This window comes from Hemitrygon akajei, chromosome 3 (genome assembly GCF_048418815.1).
Source record: "Hemitrygon akajei chromosome 3, sHemAka1.3, whole genome shotgun sequence".
Classification (NCBI taxonomy): Eukaryota; Metazoa; Chordata; class Chondrichthyes; order Myliobatiformes; family Dasyatidae; genus Hemitrygon; species Hemitrygon akajei.
In genome coordinates this window covers 93302916-93315824 of record NC_133126.1, presented here as the reverse complement: position 1 = coordinate 93315824, position 12909 = coordinate 93302916, and positions in this window count along the sequence as shown.

The window sequence follows — 12909 nt, the reverse complement described above, 5'->3', positions numbered from 1 at the left end:
ACGGAGTCCAGCTCCGAGCAACCCAAGAGTTGGATCTTATGGCGAAATGGCTGGGAAAAGAATCATGCGAACAGGTGAGACGCATACGTTCAGCGTACATTAACAACCCCAAGCTAGCCTTAAGCAAAGCATGGGAGAGACTTTGGGAGTGCTATGCGGCCCCTAAAATTATTGAAGCGGCACTATTCCGACGTCTGGAAAATTTTCCTAAGGTGTCAGCCAAGGACCACACTAAGTTAAGAGAGCTCGGAGATTTACTCATGGAGATTCAAGGCGCCAAAGAAGATGGCTATTTAACTGGTCTATTATACCTAGATACTTCATACGGGATTAGACAAATCGTGGACAAACTTCCATTTGGGCTGCAGGAAAGGTGGGTGTCTGTTGGCTCAGAGTACAAGGAAGACCACAATGGTCGATTTCCTCCCTTTGAGTATTTCACTGGGTTTGTGTGCAAGAAGGCGAAGAGGCAAAACGACCCTAGCTTCATGAGTCCAGGTAGCAGTACAATTTACACGAAGCCAGTTAAATCCACTTTGAATAATTTCAACATTAATAAACCTGTCTCAGTGCTTAAGACTGAAACCTTTACAATTAACAATGATCCTAGCAAGAATTGTCCATTGCATAACAAACCCCACCCCCTCAAAAAATGCAGAACGTTTAGGGAAAAACCCCTTGAAGAGAGGATGGCCCTTCTCAAGGAGAAAAAAATATGTTTTAAATGCTGTTCCTCTACCTCTCACCTTGCTAGAGAGTGTACGATCACCGTGAAATGCCCGGAACGTAATAGCACTAATCATGATGGGGCCATGCATCCCGTCCCGTTACCGCAAACCGACAACGCTCCTTCACCCTCACAACAGGACGGCGGGGAGAGAGAGGCTCACTCCAGGACAACCGTTGTCAGCTCAAGCTGCACAGAAGTTTGCGGTCAAGCTCAGTCAAGCCGTTCTTGTTTAAAGATCTGCCTCACTAAGGTGTACCCTAAGGGAGCCGAAGACAAGGCCATCAAAGCCTATGTAATTCTGGACGATCAGAGCAATCGCTCACTAGTCAGACCAGAGTTCTTTGACTTGTTCAACATTGAGAGTAATCAGTTCCCATACTACCTTAGAACTTGCTCAGGCAGCGTGGAAACTTATGGAAGGAAGGCAGAAGGCTTCCAGCTCGAGTCCCTGGATGGTAAAGTCGTCATCTGTCTCCCTCCACTCTTAGAGTACAATGAAATTTTGAATAACCGCACTGAGATCCCGACGCCAAGTGCAGTGCTACACCAGCCACATCTCCACCACATTGCCAAGCACATCCCAGAGCTGGATCCAAAAGCAGAAATACTCCTGCTATTAGGAAGAGACGTTCTCCAGGTGCACAAGGTTAGGCAGCAGGTCAATGGACCACACAACGCCCCCTTTGCGCAACGCCTGGATCTGGGCTGGGTGGTGATAGGAGAGGTGTACCTTGGGAATGTACACAAACCGACAGTTAACACACTCAAGACCAATGTGCTAGAGAGCGGCCACCATTCCATTTTTCAACCCTGCACAAGTTTCATGTGTATCAAGGAAGCCCGACCAGGCTTTAACAAATGTAAAGTAACCGACAAGACGCTGGGTCAGTCAGTCTTCGCTCAAACGGAGCATGATAATAAACTTGCTCCATCAGCTCAAGACGCCATTTTCTTAAAAATAATGGACACCAAGGTCTTCAGAGATGAAGCAAATAATTGGGTCGCCCCACTACCTTTCAGAGAACCATGCCAGCGCTTGCCAAACAACAAAGAGCAGGCAGTCAAGCGGTTCACGTCCTTGCAAAAAACCCTGAAAAGGAAACCTGAGATGCAGCAACAATACGTAGCATTTGTGGAGAAGATCTTCGCTAATGGACATGCTGAAGTAGCACCGCCACTGAGGGAAGGCGAGGAGTGTTGGTACCTCCCAACGTTTGGGGTTTACCACCCACAAAAGCCCAATCAGATCAGGGTGGTCTTGGACTCCAGTGCTCAGTGCGCTGGTGTCTCCCTTAATGATGTGCTCCTTACAGGCCCCGACCTTAACAATACCCTTCTCGGGGTCCTGCTGCGCTTCCGGAAGGAGAAGGTCGCAATCTTACTGGACATCCAGCAGATGTTCCATAGCTTCTTAGTACAGGAGGACCATCACAATTTCCTCCGTTTCTTATGGCACAAATGTAACTTACCTCGCACTGCAGACGAATTGGCCCAGGCAAAGGACATCATCTTTAAAGCAACTCAAAGAGCGGTTTTTGCAGGGGAGTTTTCAGCTCTCCAAGTTAATAAACCAATACCAAAGGACAGCCCTTTGAGGAAATTCAACCCAATCCTGAAGAGTGATATCATCTGCATTGGAAGCCGGTTAATACACTCCCAACTTCCAGCTGCAGAAAAGAGCCCAGTAATCCTGCCCAAAGACAGCCACGTGTCCTTACTGCTCACTCGCCATCACCATGAACAGGAAACTGCGAGGCAAGTTGGAAGCTTAACGTATGGCGGACCTCCCACCAGAACGCCTCAAAGCATGCCCTCCTTTTACATATGTGGGGCTCGACGTATTTGGTCCCTGGACTATCACTACGAGACGCACCAGAGGAGGACAAGCAGAGAGCAAGCAGTGGGCCAGAATCACTGCTACATTCCCTAGTAGGGATGGACATGTCAGGAAGGTTGAGTTGAAAACTACTGACCAAGGTGATGTGAAAATTTACCAAAGGCCAGTTACAGAAGTCATTCTACTTCTACCTAACGACTGATTTAGTGACTGAAGTTTTGTATTATGTTCATTGTGACCCTACAAAGGTCAAGCGGGGAGTGTGTTGCCTTTATGGCATTTGTTTAGTTTATAATATTTACGCTTTAGTAATTCGTTTGTTATCATTTTCTAGTTAAAGTTAAGATTGTTTAAAGTAAATTCGTTGTCTGTGATATATCGCGGCATGTGATGACATCACACCCGGTTTCGCCGCATCTTGTGGGAAAATACCGGTTTGGAGAAACGGGAAGGAGGGGGCTCACATGTGCAGGATCAGCGCGAGAAAAGTTTTCTTTCTATGCACTAGAAACATCAGTGAAGCAACGCCGTAAGTTCATGAGATAATCGATATGTTGAATTTAAAATGTTAACGCTGATTCTGTTAAAAGTAATGACGGTTGATAAGGTTTATGTTTTTGTTATTTAAAGAGTTGCAGATAGTTTGTGTTGAAGTGTATTTAAAGCAGTCAATGGCGTAAGTAGATTCTGACTGTATGTTGCACTTTAATGTAATGTAGTTGTTGTAGTTTTACTTTTGCAAGTATTTATGATGTAAATGTGATATCAAGAAGGAAACAAATACTGTATATATTTTGTACTGTTTTATCAACAGTTTTCACCATACGTTAATGTGGAAGAGTGAACAGTAAACGGTTAATCTTACTGCGATCCTGTCTTCATTGACTACGGTTTACCTCGGTGTTTAGTTCAGAGTTCTTTTATACCTGAGCGAGAACACTACAGTACCTTCAAGTTAGATATTTCTTACAAAAATATTTAAGTAATTTTCCTTACGTATTAGATGCTGACCTGTTAGATACTATTACGAGTATGAACCCTTTGGTGAAGGGTTCCATTGGAAGAATTTATAATTTATTATTACAATTGGATAAGCGCCTTTTCTTTAAGGTTAAACAAGATTGGGAAAAGGAACTTAATTTGACTTTTACAACGGAGGACTGGATGCGGATCTTGCAGTTGGTTAACTCTTCTTCGATTTATGTTAGCCATTCATTGATTCAATTTAAAATTGTGCGTCACTACTATTTGATGAAGGAGAGATTGTCTAAAATCTTTCCTAATGTTGATAGTTATTGAGATAGATGTAAAACTGAGACAGCTACACTGACACACATGTTTTGGTCTTGTTCTATACTGGAACAGTTTTGGAAGTAAGTTTTTTCTACGATTTCTAAAGCACTTAAAATGAATTTACAACCTAACAAATTAACTGTGCTCTTTGGAATAATTCCTCAAAATATTCATGGTATTTCTTTGTCTGACCAACATGTTATTGCGTTTGTTACATTGATAGCTAGGAGGGCCATTCTGTCAGCTCCCACGCTGTCACAATGGTTCTCTCAAGTGAGGTTATGTCTTAGTTTGGAGAAAATTAGAAGTCAAACCTTCGAACCTATGTTTGATTTTGAGAAAAGATGGGGTTCATTTGCTTGTTCAGATTCAGATTCAGATTCAGTTTATTGTCATTTAGAAACCACAAATGCAATGCAGTTAAAAAATGAGACAACGTTCCCCCAGAATGATATCACAAAAGCACATGACAAAACAGACTACACCAGAAAATCCACGTAACGTTTGGCAATCCCCAATCCAGAGTCCAGAGAGGCTGCTACCTCTTAATATCGCGCTACTGTCTAATGTGTTCCCCGGAAAGGAGCTCCAAATCCACCAGACAAACAAGACCAAAAACTAAAGCTACAAGACCTGCACAAAACCACATAGTTACAATATATAGTTACAACAGTGCAAACAATAGCATAATTGATTAAAAAAAAAACAGACTATGAGCACAGTAAAAATAGTCCAAGATGTTAAAGGACTGTAAGTTCAAAAGAAATCACCACAGTTTCCACAAGTCTCCAGGGTCCCGCCAGACTCGCCATCCCATGCCGGCAGCAGTAGGAAATACCCCCACTATGGACTTCCAAGGCGCCGCCCGACTCAGCCTCGCAGATGCAGCACACGATGGAAGCTCCATCGAAACCAGCCTCGCAGACACAGCACACACCGAAAGCGACCTGAGTTCATCGAAAGGACTCCGAGTCCGTCGATCCTCCGAGCTGACGACCTTCTCCTCCAGCACAGCTTCTCCGAACACCATCCTCTGTCGAGTGTATTAAGACAACCCCACCAACGGCCATCGGCAATGCGACCCCAAGGACTGGGGGCCTGTTCTTCCCAGCAGAGTCCCGGACCTCACAGCAGTAGCAGCAACGAAGAAGGTCTTCCTGGAATTTCCCGATGTTTCTCCGTGCTTCCATGTCCGTTTTCAATCTATTATGATTGTGCACGGCACCCCACTTCACAAATAACAGATAATCAGTTCTGGAGTGGCCGCTGCAAGCTGCGTCGCACCGCCATCTTGGAATTGTTACTACCATTTGAGTTAATTGATAGATTTCCTCCTCGATCTAATTGTAATTTTTGGTATAATTTTTTTTTTGCTGGCGGTTTGATGTTTATCTTTAGAAGCTTTTTGTATGACGCATGGCTCTGAGGTTGAACACCTAATGGGTTCTTTTTTTCCTCACCTTTCTTTGCTTTAAAAGGGTTTTTTTCTTTTCTTTTTTTTGTGTCACCATATTTTTCAATATTTAAAACATTTTTTTTCCCTTTGAGACATTGTAAGTGTTACTTACTTCAACGTACTCTTGTTATTTTGGATAATAATAACAATAAAAAGATTTGAAAAAAGAAAGAAAACCAAACAATTTGACAAAATTTAACAACCTGCAGAGCAGGCAAGTCTGTGCGCATGTGCTACATAACGTAATATATATGACCACATCAGGAAACGGAAGTCTTATTTCATCTGGAGAATCATCAGACCGCCATATCATTCGCACTCAGTGTAAAATGGGGAATAATCTGAGGTAAATTCTAAAACTTGTGCTGTGATTGTTAATCTGTATTAATTGAACAGATCATGAAGTTTTACTTGACAGATATCAGCTTTGAAATGTGAGGTTTTATCATCAATTTGACAACCGCCAGCTTTGGTGAGTGTAGATACGTGGTGCTTAATGGAGGAGGGTGGGGACACAGCGATTCATTAATTTATATTTATCATTTACAATCTTGCTTAAATATGCACCACACAGCAGTGTAAAAGACTGATATCAGCATATTTCACGGTTCTTGACAAGACAAGAATCTACTAGCCCAACAATACTTTTCGTTATGTTTCGGAATAATATTAAATAGAGATGGTAGTGATGGTTTTCACAAATAAAACAAAGTGAGGCGTTTTATGTTTAATGAAGCCCGTAGCACTCCAAATTGAACTCCAAAATGTTGGTGGGTCTGAATTATTTACATTTCTCCAAATTTCATTACCCTACAGTAGAAGGAATAAATGAGAAAAAGCAATTCCCTACTTTGTACGTAAACTCTGTCAGGATTTCTAGAAAGCATGTGTTTAACAAAATGGCGTGCCTCACTTGAAAGGACTGAAGGGGGAGCGAGGTGTCGGAAATAGACCAGGTGAATTTGAGGGTGGGGTGAAAGTTGGAGGCGAAGTTAATGAAGTTGACGAGCTCAGCATGTGTGCAGGAAGCAGCGCTGATGCAGTCATCGATATAACGTAAGAAAAGAGGAGGACAGATACCGGTGTAGGCTTGGAACATTGATTGCTCCACATGGCCGATAAAAAGGCAGGCGTAGCTAGGACCCATTTGGGTGCCCATGGCTACACCTTTAGTTTGGAGGAAGTGGGAGGAGGCAAAGGAGAAATTGTTAACTGGAGCGTAGTTTAATCACTTCACTTTTCCTGACCTATCACATGAATCAGACTCAGATGCTGTTCCCTTTTTCTACCAATCTGAGTACTTCCAAAGGTAAAATTTTCAAATCTTTGGCAGTTTGAAAGATTATTAAAATTTATGGACCACTTATCAACTGCTGGATATTTTTGATGCCTGCATCCTAAAAAATAAATGTTATATAAATATTTAAAATAAACCAAATTATCCAAAGTTATAAAATGAAAGAATTTTATATACCTTTAAAATATTTGAATGAGCTCAAGCAATAGAAGAGCAAAATACTACAGCATCTAACCCATCCTTCTGTTATTCTTGATTCTTTCTTCAGTATTTACAGCAAATTTCACGAATTTCCATCAACTCACGGCAGATTAATCCCAATTTTCTATGAGGTTAATGGATAGGTTGCCAATCAAGAGTCAATTTGTTCTGGATGATATTGATGACCCTTCATCCCTGGGTCTATCCATTAGCATATCTATTCCATTTAATTTCTGAGGTTTTACATCCTTTTACATTTAGTTAGACAATCAAACTTCAATGGAAGGTAAGGTCATCTTATCTGATAGTTTTTTAAAAACAATGAAACTGACTTGGTTGAAAGGGTTAAGTAAATAAAAAACTAAACTTTCACATTGCAAGAGATTGGGAAAGACGGATGCACTGAGGAGTTTGGGTGTCACTGTAGACCAGTCATTAAGACAAAACAAAAATTTTTTAAATCTACAGATGCTAATCTGATGGAAATCTGAATCAAACGTACAGGTGCAGCAGGAAGTAAAACAAAATGCATGTCCAGGACCAAGACTGGACACAGTCCATCACCTTCGCTTTTAAACTATTATTAAATCACTGGTTCTTTATCTATCATTCTTTTCACTTCAACAGATGTTTCCCTCCAAATTTTACAAGTGCAGCACCTAATACATTGATTATATCACTGGAGAATAAAGCATGCTTTGTAAATATCGATGGTATACAAATGATGCAGTATATACGTGATATAAGGTAAGGATGACATGTAAATTACTCTACACTGCATCTACCACATACTGGGGCAGCAAAAATAAGGGGACAGTGCCTCCTGCACACACCAGCCTGATGGAAATGTGTTATTGTTCATTCCTGACACGAGATTGACAGACTCCAAGAGATTGGGAAAGACGGATGCGCTGAGGAGTTTGGGTGTCACTGTAGACCAGTCATTAAGACAAAACAAAAAATTTTTAAAAACCTACAGATGCTGGAAATCTGAATCAAACGTACAGGTGCAGCAGGAAGTAAAGGATCCAAATGATTGTTTGTTCTCATCTGAAAGAGCTAGGAACAAGGATATCTTGCTACAAATACTCAGTGTATTGTCAGACATATATCTGAGCACTGGGTGCCCTGATGGTCTCCTTATCTAAGAGAGGACATACAGACTGAGTCTCACACCCTTCAAACCAGACTGATGCTGGACTGGACCAAATGCCCCAAGGATACCCTGTCATAAATAAATGCCTAACACCTAGGCTTGCCAGCTCATAGTGCACATCCTGCACAGTGGCTTTTCACTGTGAATCAGTATGAAGAGAAGAGATTGCCTGGTCAGTTTCCAAAACAAATCACTTAAGTGCCCTTCTGCTGTGAACCAGCAACCTGCAAACACTGTCCTCAGTAAATTAATTCAGTCCACTGTATATATTTTGTGTTTTGTATTGAAACATCAATTCCATAGGAGCAGATTTCTATTTCATTTCGCAAATGTTGCCAACACAGAAAACCTTTGCTAATTTACATTACTAATACAGCGACCCTGTAAGGCTGTTCTGCAGACTAATTTCACCAGTTTCAAAGCACACAGGACTACGAGAGTCCTTATGCTATTCTTAAGAGTTTCGACCTGTACTTGCCAAAGAGTGAAGAGACAAAGTTTTACCAATCAGATTCCTGGCAGGACAGTTTTAAGAGGAGAGTTTGGTCAACCAAAGTCTGGGGGAATGAGGGTATTTTATAGGATAAAATATATTATAAAATATAGGATATATAGGATAGGACTCAACAGACTGGTGCAAGGAAGATGCTGCCTTGAAAATGAGGGCACCAGGGTTTGTCTGGAATCAGAAGCCACAGTCTTGAAGTATTTAGTTAGACAATTGGACTGGGGTGATGAAATTTCTTCACTCAGAGGGAGGTGAACCTATGGTATTCTTTGCCACACAGGGCTTTTAATAGTCTTGCCAGTAATATTCAGATGCTGTGAATGTAAAATAAAAAAGTATCTCTTGCTTTGACTCAACTGGTGGGAATTCCAAAACTCACGTTATCATGAAATTTAATTGAGAGAACTGATGAAATCACAAGGCACGACTGCTTTGTGTTTAGACCCCATTCAATTCCCCACTCCACATTGATACCTTCCCATCAACCAGACTTTTGCAGAGCCTCTCACTGCCCGGTCCCCTCCGAGTTCTGAACGATGCACCAAAAATTAACTAGCAAGCAATGCCCAGAGTCTTTAATGCTGTTCATTGAGATGAGGATAACCAATTTAGTCTGAGTCAGTAGTAGATCATTAGTATTTGAATTAGATTCCTCAGGTATCTCGTTATGAACAGCTTCATCGAATAAAGTTTTCTGCCCCTTCCAAATGAAGTCGATGTCCAGGACCAAGACTGAACAATTAATCCATCACCTTCTCTTCTAAATGACTGTTAAATCACTGGTTCTTTATCTATCATTCTTTTCACTTCAACAGTTGTTTCCCTCCAAATTTTACACGTGCGGAAATCATCATATCATTGGCGAATAATACATGCCTTATAAGCATCGATGGTATGCAAATGATGTTGCACATACGTGATGTAAGGTAAGGATAACATGTAAATTACTCTACACTGCATCTACCACACACTGGGGCAGCAAAAATAAGGGGACAGTGCCTCCTGCACACACCAGCCTGATGGAAATGTGTTATTGTTCATTCCTGACACGAGATTGACAGACTCCAAGAGATTGGGAAAGACGGATGCGCTGAGGAGTTTGGGTGTCACTGTAGACCAGTCATTAAGACAAAACAAAAATTTTTTAAAAACCTACAGATGCTGGAAATCTGAATCAAACGTACAGGTGCAGCAGGAAGTAAAGGATCCAAATGATTGTTTGTTCTCATCTGAAAGAGCTAGGAACAAGGATATCTTGCTACAAATACTCAGTGTATTGTCAGACATATATCTGAGCACTGGGTGCCCTGATGGTCTCCTTATCTAAGAGAGGACATACAGACTGAGTCTCACACCCTTCAAACCAGACTGATGCTGGACTGGACCAAATGCCCCAAGGATACCCTGTCATAAATAAATGCCTAACACCTAGGCTTGCCAGCTCATAGTGCACATCCTGCACAGTGGCTTTTCACTGTGAATCAGTATGAAGAGAAGAGATTGCCTGGTCAGTTTCCAAAACAAATCACTTAAGTGCCCTTCTGCTGTGAACCAGCAACCTGCAAACACTGTCCTCAGTAAATTAATTCAGTCCACTGTATATATTTTGTGTTTTGTATTGAAACATCAATTCCATAGGAGCAGATTTCTATTTCATTTCGCAAATGTTGCCAACACAGAAAACCTTTGCTAATTTACATTACTAATACAGCGACCCTGTAAGGCTGTTCTGCAGACTAATTTCACCAGTTTCAAAGCACACAGGACTACGAGAGATCTCGGTCCACGGAATGCTATTCTTAAGAGTTTCGACCTGTACTTGCCAAAGAGTGAAGAGACAAAGTTTTACCAATCAGATTCCTGGCAGGACAGTTTTAAGAGGAGAGTTTGGTCAACCAAAGTCTGGGGGAATGAGGGTATTTTATAGGATAAAATATATTATAAAATATAGGATGTATAGGATAGGACTCAACAGACTGGTGCAAGGAAGATGCTGCCTTGAAAATGAGGGCACCAGGGTTTGTCTGGAATCAGAAGCCACAGTCTTGAAGTATTTAGTTAGACAATTGGACTGGGGTGATGAAATTTCTTCACTCAGAGGGAGGTGAACCTATGGTATTCTTTGCCACACAGGGCTTTTAATAGTCTTGCCAGTAATATTCAGATGCTGTGAATGTAAAATAAAAAAGTATCTCTTGCTTTGACTCAACTGGTGGGAATTCCAAAACTCACGTTATCATGAAATTTAATTGAGAGAACTGATGAAATCACAAGGCACGACTGCTTTGTGTTTAGACCCCATTCAATTCCCCACTCCACATTGATACCTTCCCATCAACCAGACTTTTGCAGAGCCTCTCACTGCCCGGTCCCCTCCGAGTTCTGAACGATGCACCAAAAATTAACTAGCAAGCAATGCCCAGAGTCTTTAATGCTGTTCATTGAGATGAGGATAACCAATTTAGTCTGAGTCAGTAGTAGATCATTAGTATTTGAATTAGATTCCTCAGGTATCTCGTTATGAACAGCTTCATCGAATAAAGTTTTCTGCCCCTTCCAAATGAAGTCGATGTCCAGGACCAAGACTGAACAATTAATCCATCACCTTCTCTTCTAAATGACTGTTAAATCACTGGTTCTTTATCTATCATTCTTTTCACTTCAACAGTTGTTTCCCTCCAAATTTTACATGTGCGGAAATCATCATATCATTGGCGAATAATACATGCCTTATAAGCATCGATGGTATGCAAATGATGTTGCACATACGTGATGTAAGGTAAGGATAACATGTAAATTACTCTACACTGCATCTACCACACACTGGGGCAGCAAAAATAAGGGGACAGTGCCTCCTGCACACACCAGCCTGATGGAAATGTGTTATTGTTCATTCCTGACACGAGATTGACAGACTCCAAGAGATTGGGAAAGACGGATGCGCTGAGGAGTTTGGGTGTCACTGTAGACCAGTCATTAAGACAAAACAAAAAATTTTTAAAAACCTACAGATGCTGGAAATCTGAATCAAACGTACAGGTGCAGCAGGAAGTAAAGGATCCAAATGATTGTTTGTTCTCATCTGAAAGAGCTAGGAACAAGGATATCTTGCTACAAATACTCAGTGTATTGTCAGACATATATCTGAGCACTGGGTGCCCTGATGGTCTCCTTATCTAAGAGAGGACATACAGACTGAGTCTCACACCCTTCAAACCAGACTGATGCTGGACTGGACCAAATGCCCCAAGGATACCCTGTCATAAATAAATGCCTAACACCTAGGCTTGCCAGCTCATAGTGCACATCCTGCACAGTGGCTTTTCACTGTGAATCAGTATGAAGAGAAGAGATTGCCTGGTCAGTTTCCAAAACAAATCACTTAAGTGCCCTTCTGCTGTGAACCAGCAACCTGCAAACACTGTCCTCAGTAAATTAATTCAGTCCACTGTATATATTTTGTGTTTTGTTTTGAAACATCAATTCCATAGGAGCAGATTTCTATTTCATTTCGCAAATGTTGCCAACACAGAAAACCTTTGCTAATTTACATTACTAATACAGCGACCCTGTAAGGCTGTTCTGCAGACTAATTTCACCAGTTTCAAAGCACACAGGACTACGAGAGTTCTCGGTCCACGGAATGCTATTCTTAAGAGTTTCGACCTGTACTTGCCAAAGAGTGAAGAGACAAAGTTTTACCAATCAGATTCCTGGCAGGACAGTTTTAAGAGGAGAGTTTGGTCAACCAAAGTCTGGGGGAATGAGGGTATTTTATAGGATAAAATATATTATAAAATATAGGATAGGACTCAACAGACTGGTGCAAGGAAGATGCTGCCTTGAAAATGAGGGCACCAGGGTTTGTCTGGAATCAGAAGCCACAGTCTTGAAGTATTTAGTTAGACAATTGGACTGGGGTGATGAAATTTCTTCACTCAGAGGGAGGTGAACCTATGGTATTCTTTGCCACACAGGGCTTTTAATAGTCTTGCCAGTAATATTCAGATGCTGTGAATGTAAAATAAAAAAGTATCTCTTGCTTTGACTCAACTGGTGGGAATTCCAAAACTCACGTTATCATGAAATTTAATTGAGAGAACTGATGAAATCACAAGGCACGACTGCTTTGTGTTTAGACCCCATTCAATTCCCCACTCCACATTGATACCTTCCCATCAACCAGACTTTTGCAGAGCCTCTCACTGCCCGGTCCCCTCCGAGTTCTGAACGATGCACCAAAAATTAACTAGCAAGCAATGCCCAGAGTCTTTAATGCTGTTCATTGAGATGAGGATAACCAATTTAGTCTGAGTCAGTAGTAGATCATTAGTATTTGAATTAGATTCCTCAGGTATCTCGTTATGAACAGCTTCATCGAATAAAGTTTTCTGCCCCTTCCAAATGAAGTCGATGTCCAGGACCAAGACT